This window comes from Anopheles darlingi, chromosome 3, assembly GCF_943734745.1.
Source record: "Anopheles darlingi chromosome 3, idAnoDarlMG_H_01, whole genome shotgun sequence".
NCBI classification, from domain to species: Eukaryota; Metazoa; Arthropoda; class Insecta; order Diptera; family Culicidae; genus Anopheles; species Anopheles darlingi.
In genome coordinates this window covers 42318969-42332655 of record NC_064875.1, presented here as the reverse complement: position 1 = coordinate 42332655, position 13687 = coordinate 42318969, and the positions used below count along the sequence as shown (strand labels likewise).

At 51.5% G+C, this 13687-nt stretch overlaps 1 protein-coding gene across 8 annotated transcripts in view; it reads left to right on the top strand.

The window, feature by feature from the left end:
- The window catches only part of LOC125957212 (protein windpipe), a 37423-nt gene that overhangs the window by 13518 nt on the left and 10218 nt on the right, over window positions 1–13687 (top strand). Inside the window, exons 1-2 of one of the 8 annotated variants that reach the window (XM_049689754.1) lie at window positions 5306–5392; window positions 7730–9209. The gene's annotated coding sequence lies outside the window, so the exon portion shown is untranslated. Of the gene's footprint in view, window positions 1–5305; window positions 5393–6785; window positions 7125–7729; window positions 9210–13687 lie in introns of those variants that run through there. The other 7 variants (XM_049689757.1, XM_049689751.1, XM_049689755.1 and 4 more) reach the window with 7 other exon arrangements.

The following is a 13687-nucleotide window of genomic DNA, read 5'->3' as shown; positions in this document are numbered from 1 at the left end:
AGACAGCGAGAGACACGGAATCCCCATTTACGATGGGAACACTGGGCTGGGCGGTTGGATTCCATTAGCCGGTTGACGGGTACAGCAAAACGGAACCGCCACTTTGGTCACTCGCGTTTTCCCCAGAGGAGGTGCCATCGTCGTAATCTCAAAGATCAGTGAAGCGTGCCACATGCAACCCCGGGCCCCGGACTCCCGGATTCTGTGCCTTGTTGGTAGGGGGAAGTGAAGGGAACGGAGGTGCAAATTACATTGCATCACGCGTGCCGCATCACGTTGACATGCGATCTATTCGTTCGAACAGCTCAGAACCTATCTAATTGCTCCTGGCGTCTCCATCGTGCTGCTGCTGCTGGTGATCGGCAGCGAAGATCAAAGGCGTGATGGCCGAGTGCTCGAGGTCAACTGCGCTCTATTGTAGCTGATGGTGAGGAAGAAGATGAACAACGTTTAGTTTGGTTTAGTTTGGTTTGGTTGGTACTCCCGTCCCCCAAAAACGAGGTCAATTAGGAAGGAAAGTGACTCAAGAGACCAATCTTGGCGCTGGCCGCTTGCAGAGGTTTGCGACATTCGCGTCTCGTGCCACTTGTACAGAATTCGTGTCCGTGTCCGTGTGTGTTGCAATCCGGAACGACATTTTCCACTCGACATTTCGGGCATCGAGATTCGAGAAGAAAACGGAAAATGGACACAGAATGGCCCCCGGGCGTTGCTCTAGATGTGTTGCAAGTGCTCCGATTTGTCGGCTCCGGCGTATTTCGCGCTCACTCTTCTTTCTTTTTCTGTTATTTTATTTTTCTCTCTGCTCCTTCTTGAAGACTGTGGTGCGTGAGGGAAACACAGAAATCCAATAAATCGTTTCTGCCGAGTGGCCGCGGCACACTCGAAACTCGTGAAAAAAGGCGAAGAAAGAAGGGGTCGCAGCGCAGAGCGCAACAATTTCCAAAACATTGCCAGCTCATAAAAGTGTCGGACCCCTTCTGCAATGGTCCCCCCGCCCCTTCGGGTAACGAGCTGGTAGCGGTGGCGGTGGTGCTGACGGAGCAATCGCACCATTTTTGGCCTCAATCGGGAATGAACGTCGTCGTTTTTTTTTTGCTGAAGACTTGCGCGCGCGGTCCGCAGTATGCGGTCCGCGGTCAGAGACCCCCTTCATGGCTTGGCTCGGTTCTTCGGCCAGAGGGAAGCTGCCGGTGTGCCGACGGACTGGCTGGAAAATTGATGAGTCCAACAACAGCAAGTTGGCAAACGGGCCAAGAATGAGTGAAGCGCGCAAAACTGCGAAAATATATAAATAAATAGGAAAGCAAACAATGGTACCACGGGCACACCTTGCTGCAGAAAAGGAAGAGAGAGAGAGAGAGGGACAAAAGAAATCCCCTCTTTTCCTCCCTCTTTTCCTCTCTACTCACCTGCAGTTGCCTACTTTTACCGGATCACGTGATGCCTGAACTGAAAGGAGGGGATGTTGAGCTGCTTACTTTTTGGGGAAGGTAAGTCTGTAATGCGCTGATTGGGCTGTTATAACCTGTTGAGTGAGTAACGTTTGTGCGTGTGTGTGTGTGTGTGTGTGTCTGTGCGTGGTGCCGTTTCCGCCAGGTGGATTTGCACGGAAAAGAACCACTAGAGCGAGCGCCTGAAGTGCTACGAACCAGGCACTTGAAGATCCATTAAGCGATCGTTTATTCAACTTTTTTGCCTACCATGATCCCTCTCCAAGACGATCAGAGGAACACAGAATTCTAGAAAAACGCGCCACATTTCCATTGATTATTATTCTACCGAGACAGAGCGAGCGACCTTCTGCATCTTATCGCTTGAGACGCATTAACCCAGAATTGATGCCGAGGGACATGCACGGGACGCTTTGTCATGCGTCTTGCACCATGACTGCAATGACCTTCCATGCACTATGCCCTGGACAGCAACAGTAATCAGTGCAGAGCGAGATCGCACCGATCGGTTCTCCTCCTCCTCCTCCGCGACCATCATAAACACCCAGACCTGACCCAGTAAGCGAAACTTCAGGGCAGATGCGTTTGCGATTGGTATGCATTGGGGTGCATTGGCGATCGAGGCGCTTCAATCACGCGTTCGAGCGGACACATAGGCACACCCCTATGCAACACGATGCATGCACGATTGTGACCCGAGTTGCCGGCGTAGAGTGGTTGGCGTAAATAATTGCACCAATTAAGGGTGATGATCGACATCACAATTTTCCACCCTACACGCTTAAGACGACACAATGGGAAGGTTTGAAATCGGGCCCGCCCGCCGGGAATTTGATCGGTTCCTGTTGGATGGTCAGAAGGTATGTCGCCTTGAAATTCGATTCTTGGGCGATACCACAGACTGAAGTTTAATCCAATTGACGCCATCACAGAGTGTTGCTGGTACCGTCTGGGCGAAGTACCATTTCCGGGCACTCCGTTTGGCGGCAAAGTGGTTATCGAACCATTTACGTCCAATCAATGGGCTTTCCGGTCCGGTCCCGGTCCGGGGATATGGTTTGATTGTTGGGTAAAACCGAAATGAATCACAGCTACGGTTGGGCTTGAAGCAGCTGGCAAAGGCTTGTCCACAATTAAATTAATATTTCCATCAACTCCTTGGTACATTCCCGTTGATTGCGTTATCAATCGCCAAGAACGTAGAGCGCCTTAACAAATGAATCATTTAGTTGTCGGCCAGAGTAAGTTCTTTGTTGAACCATTGTTAAGCATTCCACAAAGAAATGCTGTTGCACCGATTGAGTCCTTATGGCCATTCGTGTGACTCACAGATCACTAGATGGCCATCGGACCAAACACTTCTCGGCCTTCTCGGATTCGAACGCTCCAACACTCCATCACAACGGATTAGCCGTTTCCATGGAGCACTTCGAGTAAAGTGCAGCTGGAACCAACGAACGGAAGCTTTGTACGATTTGGAGTCAGAAATCAGCATTTACTTAGCTCTTAACGTCCGCCGATCCTAACTAGACGATGATCGACGGTGTTGGATTGGTAAATTGAATCCATCAGTCCTTTCTGATGCGGTCTACGGAGAGCATCTCCATGACAATGACGGTCGTGGTGTTGTTGTTGCGAACCCGTTCACTTTCCTATTTGCATTGATCTTCAATTCGCTCGAGGAAGATCCTCTGCGTTGTTGTTCGCGAATTGTCACTCGCGAATCTCATCCCGAACCCCGCACCGAAATGGCAAGGACAGTAGTCTAGTGGCAACCACCACCGTCGTGGTTGGTGGGATCCGCCATGATGAACGACTGCTGCTCCACACAATCTAGCTCGAGGAGGTGACCTCGGTGGCCAAATCCAGCTCGCGCTTACCATCGGCCATCGTCGTCGTCGTCGTCGTTGGAATCGCAAACGAAAGTGCAACCGCACCGTGCGCACCGTGTGGGCGGGTGGTGCTCGCTGGTCAATTTATTTGTCTCGCGAAACCCTACGCCAGATCGTACGTAAGTATTATTAAACAATTTAGCTGTCAGCGCCGCGGGGACCGGGGTTCCGGGGCAGCAGCAGCAGAAACAATGTGCGGCAAGCACAAGATTGGCGGATTCGGGGCGGGGACCACGTCCATCCGTCCTCGACGTTGTCGTGGTTGTTTTACATATTTATGGCTAGTGGCCTCTTCGCTCAGGAGGAGGAGGAAGAGATAATCCGAGCATTCATGAGCTCACGCGGCAACCGCAGCAGAGTCTACACGGGGTTTTCGGTCGGTCCGTTGAGATGTCGTCGAGTGAATCCAATAATCTGCATCGTGCCGTGTCGTCGTCTGGAATGATCGAGCAAATCGAGCCGGAGCAAGACCGATTTAAGTGATCCGGTGTAACCTTGGTGGACATATACTACTGGCCATTGCCGCACGGTCAAGCAGGATGATCGACAATTCTTGTTCTTCCAGCCCGAGGACCTTGTTGCTTGCAGATTGTTTATACCAGGCAGAGGCTAGGTTCTTGGGTTCTTAATTAATGAAGAATCTTTACTTTTTTTTGTTATTGTTTAATGAATGCTTCATATTGGCATACTGCGATGCGTCACTCGCGATGACATCGGCGCCAATTCAGACATTTCTCTTCTTCTTTCGACAGTGAACTCATCATCACTGGATGTACTATCTCTCTGCAATAATGTTCCATTATTTGGTGCAGTGCAGCAGTTCTACACCGTAGTGTAGAGGGGAGGTGGAGAATCATTATCAGCTTTCAGCAAGCGACACAATCACCCTGCAGCACCTCAACACCGATAGTAGCACAACAGGCACAAGTCAGCAGTCAATAGTGCAGGGGCGAGAGACAACGCACGGCATCCATTATCAGTACCGTTGGGGCAAACGATTATGTAAACACGTTTGCACGTTTACACCGTGGACACCAGGGTGGTTTCTGTGTGTAATCGAAGCACGAAACGGAATAGCTTTTCGGAGCATGTGTGTGTGTGAGCCAGAATGAAGGTGCGGTTTCGGGACAACAACACACGGTACAGTTACCGAGGTACACCGAGGACCAACCGATTGGTTCGAGCGATAGCGTGGCCAAGCAACTGGTTGTTTGGTTGGCCGGTTGGTTGGCCGATCAAAGGCTGCTACCGCATGCCACGCGATCAATATTTGCTGCAGGTTTCGCGTTCCACCTGGTATTACCCAAATCGAATGCTTGCGCTTGCGAGAAGCTTGGCAAACATCCGCCGGAATGGCGATAAACACGTGTACGTGTCCGATGCTGGTCGCGATATCACGGGCGCACATTCCTTTGGCGCAATGGCGATCTCGCAGCAGCTGAAATACCACCCCTAAATGCTTGGTATTTGGGAATGCGACAACCAGACGAACGGTTGTGCTCTAGCATAGATACTAGACGCGGTTGTTGCCGGGAGAATGTTGTGTGTTTGGCAATTCCGTTCAGTTCCAACGGCATAATGGCGAGGCCAATCAAGATAAAAACCACCACCACGACCGATTGCTGGAAATGTTTGATTTAATTCTAAAGAGAACGTCGTCACACGCCGAGGAGAGCAAAATCCGAGAGGTCCCGGTAACGAATTAGAGGGTGGGAAGCACCGACATATGGTGCGGGCCCAGCGGTGGTCGATCCCTCAGTTGCTGTTGCTGTCACTGATTAGATAAGCTGACTAGCCCCTCCCGCTCCTCTTTCTGCGCTAGACCTACTACGCTATACACAGACATACAACGCGTAGTACAGTACGGGATCCAATTTGCTAATTGATTTCCCTTTTCGCTCTAACAAACGTTTGTTCTAACGAAACCTCGATCTCTTTTTCTCTCTTCCTGTCCTGTAGCCTCGTGCCGTCGGTGGATCTGCACGCGCGCAAAAGATATTGACGACCACCCCACCAGCACCAGCATGGTCTTCCCCGGAGCTGGCGGTATGATAATCGGTCCGATCCTATCCGAGCATCGCATCGCATCGCGCGATCTACCGACATCCTGGTATCGCGATACCGTGCCCACCATTAAAACCGTAGCCAGAGCGGCGACTCTATGAAGCCACATTCCCGAGGCGCTAATTCGCGAATCGTGGCCGGGTGGAAGACACTTACTCGAGAGAGAGGCAGCAATGCTTGTTGGCGCGGTTCGGCTAATTAAAATGGTTATGTACGGTAGCAACATCGTAGCACCTCGACAGCGTCCTTCGTCTTCTGCGTCTGCGTAAGGTGTCAGCACACGGCTGGTGTGCGAAGTACATCAGCACGGGCATGAGCTGATATCGGTCTCCAATGGACGACGACACAGCAGTTGCCTGCTTCGTACAGGGCAGGACAGGGCAACGAAGAAGGTCGCTAAGGGCGCCGGTGTGCTACGGAAACGGTTTTGGATCCGGTTACATCGGATGTTTCAAAGTTGCGTAGCCAGCGTTAACGGACGTGGTCGTCGTCGTCGTCGTCGCTACCGTCGCTGTCTTCGGTAGCTTCTTGCGGTAGCCAACGGAGCGGGTCGCTAAAAATTATCAAAAATTAGCTGGCGCTTCACGCTATTCTATTACCGAAGAGGGGTCCTCCTCCTCTAATCTGGAGGTTTCGATGCCAAAAGGTCTCCAAAGCGCGTCCATTATCAGCGTCAACGGTGCTACAGCACGGTAGCACACAGTCCTACGACGAAGAAACCCTGACCTGTGGCGCCTGTTTTTTTTTTGATGATCCTTCCTTCCTCTCCAGAGACCCCTTCAAGGCCATCAGACCAGCAGTGCAGAGAACCTTCAATTCCTCTAAGCGGCGGCGGCGGTGGTGATGTTGATTGTGGCTTCCCAGTCTGGTGTGGATGATGAGCCCCAAACGACGAGTGAATGCCGGCGGGTCTCTCCTTACCTATAAGCACACAGACACACGAGGAGAATGGGTAAAACAATCAGCACGATTGCCGGTCGTTGTTGCCGGAGCGTTGTGTGTGCGTATGGGGCGCCGAACCACCGAAAATGAAAAAAAAGCATTACGATTCGCTGCGAGTGGCGACGATGGATGAGGCGTGGAGGGAACACAGGAAGAGAGGGTTGGAAAGGGGTTTGGTATATTTAATCGCACCGCGAGTCATGCTGCCGCTGCCGTTGGGGCTGCTGTCACACCGTTAATGCCTTGGTGGTGGTATTGGTTGAGATAAGCGGAAATTGCGGGACAGAGACAGAGATACTGAATCGAAGGGAGTGAACGAGAGAGAGAGAGTGTGAGAAGGGCGGGTAGGGGTGATGACGCGGCACGTGAACCTGGCCAGCGAGGGGAAGAACGCACGAACGTCGTCGTCGCACGGCTACTCATGGTCGGTAGTAGTACACTTTCGACGATCGGCGCAGAGCGACGGACACAACGTGGACGTGCCTTTGGTTTTCGATCCCGTGCCGCCGTGGTGTGTGCCGTTTTCGCTCCCGCAAAAGCCGCAGACGAGCGGACGTGAGGGGATCCAGGGTTTTCCCACCACAACTTTTCCTCTCGCGATCGCGACTTCTGGAGGGAGGGCGTGAAACCGTGTGGCCAACAGTACGGTCCCGTACTGCCGAATACGAAACGAAAATCGACTTAGAACGAACCTGCGTCTACGGTGTCTCTGCTGAGCTCCAGCCGGTCTGTACGTGTGCGTGTGTGTGTGTGTGTGCTAATGAGATAGAAGGTATGGGGAACGTAAACTGTGACGACAATCTCTCCGATTCTGATCGATTCCGTGATAAAGATGATCGACGCGCGTGTGTTGACAGCAGACAGAGGAGATGCACCAAGAGGCGATCATCGATCGATTAGCTGCGACATTAGGCCAAAGGATTGTCATCAAGTGTGTGTTTGTGTTTTTATGTATGGACTTTCCTCGGATGTGATAAGAAACTGCTGCTGATGTTGATTGAGCGTTTATTCGTTTTAACGGGACACAAATCAACGTCCACGCGTGGAAGTGAAAATCCGCCTGCCAGTCGTCGGATTAATTGTCAACAATCTGTCGTGGGGTGTCTGGTGGTGGTGGTGGTGGTGTTGCTGCCGGGGAGTGATGTATGTCTCCATCACATCCTCCACCACGCTGGATTCTCTTCGTGCTTTACCGGTTTTTGTCGTTATTTTTCACTTAATTTATCTTTTTTTTTTGTGGCTTTCTAAGCTCCTCTCCATTTCGTTGCTCCCTTCTTTGGTTCGGATTTTCTGGGAGGTTTTCGGGCGTTTTACTTTGGATTATTTCGAACCACAACCCCTTTTCTTAACTCTTTTTGAACCACTTTCAACCCACAGCAGCAGCAATAGCAACAGCAGTTACAGAGCGCACCAGCGGCAGTGTTAGTGCGATTTTGACGTGATTGAAAATTCACCGGTGCCGGTGCAATATAGAAGTAGCAGCAGCAGCAGCAGCAGCAGCAGCAGCAGCAGCAGCAGAGCACCGGGAAAAAAGAAAACTCGCAGAAAGTAACAACGAAAGAAGGAAATATTAACACGATCGCGGGTGCCAAAGCGGCAAAGCGAAACCAAAGAGAAAGAAAGAGAGAGAGAGCGACACCACGAGGAAAAGAAGGTAGCAACCCCCTGGTCCAACTTCTGCAGCATCCCGCTAGTGTGCCAGTGTGTGAAACAAGTGAACCGAGACCCCAAGTGCCGAAGAGAAGCAAAAGATACCGTTTTTGGGAGGTGGAAGCGAAGGCAAAGAGGGAAAGCAAAAGGAAAATCCGTCGCCCGCCAAAGTGAACGAAGTGAAGTGTGCCCGACTCTCTTGGTGGCGTGTTGTAGTAGCCGACGACGACGGCAACGACGACAGCAACGGAATCGGACGACGTGAAGGCACGCAAAGTAGGCCATCTTTTCTGAGTTGCAGCTGAGCTGTTGGTTTCGTGTTGGTTGGTTCGCGCGAACGCCGAGGAAAGTGATCGGGAAAATCAATCCGATTTTCATTACGCAATTCTGAGACATTCTGTGTGTGCGCGTGCCAGTCCGCACGAGGAAAACGCGAGAAACGTGGAGTTGTTCGAACGACGAGACGAGGTGTGTTCATTGAATCGAGAGCGAAGGTGCAGCAGCAGCAGCAGTGTGCAAGGACAATCCAAGTGCATACGGGGCGCCAGTGGGTGGTGTGAGAGATTTTCCGGAGAGGAAGAAGACGACCACGCTTTCAGTGCACTGATGCCCGGGTGTATCTTGTCCCGGTGATCGCTTGTCGCTTGGAAGATGATGGCCACCGGTCGTCGGTTTCTTCCCTGACGAAGACCAGTGCCAGTGCAGTGCAGTGCAGTGCTGTCCGTGTCTGTGTGTGTGTGCGCCACACCATTTCATTTTCTTCTTCTTACTTCAATCATCAATCGGACCGGGGACCCACGGTGTGCACGGTGAGGGTTTTTTTGGGGTGCTTCTGGGCTGCTTCTGATAGCAGAGGAGCAGAACAGAAGAAAGAACGCGACGGAACGCGAAACCGAAGACATCAATCGTAGCAGCCGCTGTCTGCCGGGGTGACGCCGGTTAGCACTAGGAACAGAGGAGCAGACCAGCGAGAGTGTGGCCGCCGCCGCCACCGTTGATCGTAGCTGCCGCCTGTGTCGTGTTACCTCGTTAACAATCTTCAAGAATTTCAAGGCGATCGCGTGCAGTACGTTACGTTCCGTTACGCAAAAGACGAGCATTTGCTGACTTGCAGTAGACGAAGCAGAAGAAGAAGAAGAAGAAAAAATAGGAGATCCTCGTCGCCCTGAAGAAAGATCGCTGAAGAAACATCAATCGCCATTACAAGGTGAGTATTCGTGGTGGTGATGAGGGGGGTGGACTGTACATTACGTCGAAGGGGGGATCAAGTTCGAAATAGCTGCACGCACGGCACCATGCCACCACCAGGAGCACTGCACGAACATTGCTCATTAGGGGTTGCCTGGCAACAAAAAACCCGAAAGGCAAAATGCGCCACCTCAGGCGGTTTTTTTCCGTTTGGAGTTTTTGATATTTTTTAAACATATTGTGCCACGCGCACACTCACACGCACACAGAGGGGCCACCTCAATTCCACTCCGTTGGCAATGTTACACTTCAAACTGATAACTGCTTATCAACAATCAATTAGCCCGCCATAGCCGCAGAGTGAATGTGTGTGGTGCTCCTCCTCACCAGGGGCCCATCGATCCACGCTGTCAGGTCTAGAATGGCATGACGTGGACAACTGGTGTTGTGGAGCATCTTCAATAAAACCATCCATCAATCGACCAATCACCATTACTGGCGCGTGACTAGCGGGACGACGATCTTCAGGAGGCGGTCTGTAAAGTCTACGCAACCCATTAGCACCACCATCACCACCACCACCCTCACTATTTGCCATAGCGGTGACGATTGAGGTGTCATCCAGTGGACGGTTCCTCTTTGTGTTCTGCACTTGCTCTCTGCTCTGCTCTGTAATCTCTCAATCTGCTGCTGCTGCTCATCGTAGTGCTGATGACGTTACCTTTTTAGCCCCCCCCTAAGGGTGCAGAGAGCCTACCAGTTTCCAAGGAACTGGCCCCGGGTGGGGGGCAATTGGACTTTGTCGCAAACGTTTGCCACGTCGTCCACCGACCGCTTCTTGCGAAATCGATTTGTTGCGTTAATCAATTTCCATTACGTGCCTCAACTCACTGACAGCATTCGAAACCTTTGGAACGTCGCGTATCGTCGTGAGTCATTGTGGTTAATGTTTAGATGATGATGATGATGATGTACGCCGGATGATGTGTCGTAAGTCGAGCAAATATGTACGTTTTGCCCGTCCCCTGGTGATGATGTCGAAAGTCCAAGAATGACGCGCGAGCGCGCGCGCCCTAGCGAGCTGATAATGCTGTCAGCCGTCACTGTTCCGTTAAGTTTATTGCTTTACCTTCGAGGGTACACTTCCCTTAGGAGGAGCAGTAGCCGGGCCCAATTTGGACATGACATCGTCGAGAAAGCCATCCAAGGGGGGGTACCGGCAACCATTGAGCAACGGAGGTAGCATGGAATGGGACGGCGGACGATATCTTGGTCCGTGGTGCTATCTTCACTGAGGGCGACTGGATCTCAGCAAAAACCACCCCAAAACGCGAAGGTCGCGCATCGTGGCTGTAGCTATCTGTTGTGCTGACACTAACTTGGTGCTCAAGTAGATAACAACAAGAGCCACAGTTAGTCAACTTTTGGGCCCTGGGCCTGGGAGATCCCAGGTGTTTTTAGAAACAAATGCACACAGGGTACAGCAGGAAGCGAGCAACCGGTGGGAATGACCCCTAAAAGCGGATCCAAACGAGCCCGAGCGTGTCACCTTATTGCGACCAAACAGGTCACGATCCCTTATGGTGTGGGCCTTATGGGCCGGGACCTTCAAATCTGGTCGAACCCGTTAAGGCGAAACGGTCAGCCGGGTGTACGAGAGCAGCCCACAGCAGCAGCAGCAGCAGCCTTTTAGAGGCCCTTCCGTTTTTTTTTAATCCAACAAACCTTGACTTTTCTACTCGTGTAGGGCGATCGTCGGTGGCCGATCATGCTGTATGTGGCGTTTAAGGTGTTTAATGAGAAGCGCGTGCATATGATTCAACACTGGCGGGGTAGTCGGGCCCCGGATCCATAAACAGTAGTGCGCACGGGGTTATGACCCTTTTTCCCTGATGTTGCCTTTGTTGGTTGCGTCGGTGAGGGCTGAGGCCTGGCTCGCCGTCTGTCAGCGCCAAGGTTAGCGCCCTTGATCGTGGCACCGGCACTGGCGAGAATTGGAGAAACTCCGACCGCCCGACCGGCCGGCCATTGCTTCACACCGATCGGAACCAATCCGACTGTACGGAGGATGTTGCTTATCCGGTGCACAATGTAGCAATTACTGCGCAATGGACTTTGGTTGTTTGGGGATGTTCGCGAGGTATTGGTCACGGCTTCACAGGCCTCGCGGGAGGAGAGCAACACAGATAGCAACGAGATTGAACAAGCTGCTGATGTTGATGTCTCTGTATTGAAGCAAACGCGACATTGTCAATAAGAGAGTTTTTTTTTGTTCCACTCACTCACCCAACCGGTCAGCCAGTCGCTAAGTGCCGATGGAATCAGCTGTCGTCGTAGTCACCGTCCACGCCGGGAAGGTTTGGTCCGGTCCGGTGGAGGAAAAAGCTGGACCCGAGCCTGAACCCGAGGGTCGCAAAGCGAAGTAATTAGCAATCCTTTATGGGCATTCTGGATTTCATTTGCTCTCTCGCTTTCCGCTCTCTGACCACATCATCGTCTTGCTATCAAGCGGCCCTTTGGTCTACTGGTTGATGATGTTGATGATGCTTCGCGGTTCGCACTGACTGATGGCAAAGTGATGATGGATGGACACATCCTTCGGCGAGAGATCGGCAGCCAAGCAGGCCCGGACGACAACGATCAATGACCTTGATAAAATATGCGTTACATGAGTCCCCGGAGTCGTAGCCGGCCAGGCAGTCGGCTCGGTTGACTTTTGGTCATCGCGCGGACATGCTCACTGCTTATCGGTTCGCGTCCGTCGGTCACAATGGTCAATGGCACCGCCAACAACCATATGTTGGACCGAATGCCGCAATGCAGTATACTGTTTCCGTCCATCCGCAACACTGATTCCTGGGAAAGTGTCGTGCTTGCTGATGAAAGTCGGCGATTAATCAGCTGCCGCTGACCGCTATGGGGATTTGTCACATAGAAAGTATGCTGTATGGTGCTTTAGTCATTTCCTGTGCATCTCTTTCTCTCTCTCTTTGTGTCTGTTGGAAAAATAGAAACTACGACTCTGGAGCTCTCTTTAGTTGCGAGCCAATGTTGCAAATGAAACTCGGAATGGAAATCTACAGCCGTCGAGTGTCTTTCACGATTTTACAGCTACGATCGTTCTTGATCGTAGGCCTCACCCTTTAGCTGCCTATTTCAAACAATGACAGGGCCTTTTATTTAAAAACAGCAAAACAGTAACCCAAAAGAGAGGGATTTGTTATGGGTATTATGGAGTGGATAGAGTGAGAAGTGAGCATCACCTGTGGTGCGGTAATAGACCTCCAATTGGCATGCTTCGGGCCTTTTTTGGGAGGGTAATTGATTTCCTGCTCCTTCTTCTTGTGACCACCGGCCCGGGGTCTATTCGTCACGTTTCGGCGATCGCCAAGTCAACCGCCTGTTTACGTCAACGTACGCGGCTTCCTGTTTACCACGTTTTTTTTACACGATCGACTCGATCGTACGATCGATCCATCTATCCGTCAGCGAAAACCCAACACAGTAGACGACTTGGGCAGTCCCGTAGTTGCAATTCCTTCTTGGCTTAATCCTCACCTGAGGTGCCGGGAAATCGTGCACAAGCTCGATTGGCGTTGATGATATGGCGCTGATATGGTGCAACGATCATCATAATTTGTACTGCAGCAAACGAGAGACTATGTAATTATGTATGCAGTAGCGCCACCGCATCCAACACACCCCACAGATCATGTCAGAACCCGAGGAGAATACCCGAGAAAAAGATGAATGAAAATGAAAACGCAACCGTGGCGCACACACCACACGAGGGTGGCGATTGATAGTCAGGCGGCCGTCAAGACCCTTGGCCTGATAAGAAGAACGGGGGTCCGCTGGTAACATAATCATTCCATTATGCTTTGCATTCTCTTTCTCGAGAGTGCGTGCCGGCAAAACGTCCGGACCAACGTTTCGAACGTTCTCCATCATCCACCGGCACGCGGGAAACGAAGCATGATGGACATCATCTTCCTGCCCCGTTTTTTATTACGTTCTTGAGCGGTTGACCAGGAGGAAGCCGCCTCCGTCCGTGTTTGTTTGTTTTATGCTCAATTGGTGCTTGAGCTCTCTCTCGAGATTGTGCGGTGTCGGGTCTTTATGTAACGCGCGATGACGGTGCGATCTAATCGAGTAAATATTTTGAGAAATCACTGATCGTTTCAATCCCAAAATTCCCGGAGGTCATCCACGCAGTGGTCATGGGAGCAAGAGAGAATTATCGCAGTTCTCAGCTTGACAGAGATAAATCGGTGAAGCGGTTTCAAATTTCGAAGTAATGACAGGTTCCACTTCCGCGTATCCCAAATTACTGCATACTACTATTCGTCGAGTTGCGTATCGATAGAGAACACAACCCGACTGCGGAACCTAGACACCCCGGTGACCACATTCAAGGACGACTTCTGGACGATGGTGATAGCAGCAGCTCCGATTGCGACTGCGTCTTAGAAGCGATAAGCTTACCACGCTAAAGCT